Here is a 1,474-nt window from a genome sequence, read left to right as displayed (position 1 = left end):
GCTGGCAGCACACCCTGTCGTCCCCGCCAGCGACAACGGGAGGCTCCGAGAGGCCGACGGAAGGCGCAGCGCGGCGGCCGGGGGTGCCAGGGCATAGAGTGGAAGAGCGGCCCAGCCCGGCCGCGGGCGGGCTGGCGGGCCGGCGGCTCTCGGGGCCCGGGGTGACGGTGACGCCTGGAGTCCGGCGGGCGTGGCTGCGGGCCGCCTTTTGGGGCGGCCAAAGGCCACCGCCAGCGTCTACGGCCATACCACCCTGAACGCGCCCGATCTCGTCTGATCTCGGAAGCTAAGCAGGGTCGGGCCTGGTTAGTACTTGGATGGGAGACCGCCTGGGAATACCGGGTGCTGTAGGCTTTTGGCTCTTGCTCTCCCTGCCTTCTTTTGTCCCTCTTTTGTCGCTGTGCTTCCCCAGCGGCCCCCGACCCTGCTCCCCCTTTTCCGCCCGTCCGCGACCCCGCCGCAGCCTGGCACCTCCGCGGGGGGCAGGGGGGAGCGGGTGGATCCGCCATCGCCGCACCCCCAGGCAGCAGCATACCGCCTCTTCCGCCGGGGGGGCCGGGAGGGACGGGGACCCGACCCCCACTTCCGAATCCGCAGGCAGGCGCCGCTTGCCTGCCCTGTCGGCTGCTTGCTTTCTCCCGGGACGCCCAGGCAGTTCAATTCCCTCATCCGGCGTCGCCCCAAGCGTCCAAGCCCGGCGAAGGGGCGGGTAGGGGGCCGCGGGTTCCACAGACGCCGGCCGAGACCTCCGCTCCAGAGCGCCTGGGTTTCTTCTTCCGCGAGAAGGACGTCGCTTTGGCCTGCCGCCGGCAAAATCGTCCCCGTGCGCCTGGATTCCGCGGCCACCCACTTCGTGTCAACTCCAGTCCCGAGCACACCAGAGACATCCATGCCCCGGGCCCCGTGGGCACGCTGGGCGTCACGCCTCCCGCCAGACGGACGGGTGCGCTCTACACATCTGGGGGCGGGGGTGCTTGGGGGCCGGCCCCACCAAGAGGACGGGGAGACGCCAACAAAGGAAGGACCCTACGAAACGCACCCCCAAAGCAAGCAACCAACCCAGCCACGGAAGAACGCGTCTCAGGGCTCCGTTGGTCCTCCCTCACCGGCGGCCCCGCCACCCTGTTCGGGGCCAGCCCAAGCTCCCTGCACCCTACCGGGCCTGCCCCAGGGAGCCGGGTCTACCACGGCAGAGTGCTCCCTCTCCAAGGCTCCAGCGCTCTGGCTCTCTGACTCCCTCACCTTCTCTCTTTCTTGTCTTCCCTCTGCACCTTGCGCTCTTTCTGTCCCATCTCTGTGTCTGTCTGTCTGTCTGTCTGTCTGTCTGTCTGTCTGTCTCTGTCTCCATCCTCCTTGTCCTTTCTGTCTCTGTCTGCATCGCTGTCTCTCCCCGTGTCTCCGTCTCTACCGTTCCATCCGTCGCTGGCTTGCGCTCCTTCAAGCTGTCTGTGTCCATGTGTCTGTGCCTGTGTGG

The 1,474-nt window shown here is 68.0% G+C and overlaps 1 non-coding gene across 1 annotated transcript; it reads left to right on the top strand.

The window, feature by feature from the left end:
- Positions 1–235: 235 nt before the first annotated feature.
- Positions 236–354, top strand: LOC116547971. Its single transcript, XR_004267251.1, has one exon. It is a non-coding gene; the product is annotated as a 5S ribosomal RNA (ribosomal RNA).
- The last annotated feature ends 1,120 nt before the right edge of the window (positions 355–1,474 follow it).

The sequence above is a fragment of the Sapajus apella genome, unplaced genomic scaffold, assembly GCF_009761245.1.
Source record: "Sapajus apella isolate SASKATOON/1434 unplaced genomic scaffold, GSC_monkey_1.0 scaffold5903, whole genome shotgun sequence".
NCBI classification, from domain to species: domain Eukaryota; kingdom Metazoa; phylum Chordata; class Mammalia; order Primates; family Cebidae; genus Sapajus; species Sapajus apella.
The sequence above is the reverse complement of the archived record's forward strand: the minus strand, read 5'-3'. Positions and strand labels throughout refer to the sequence as shown.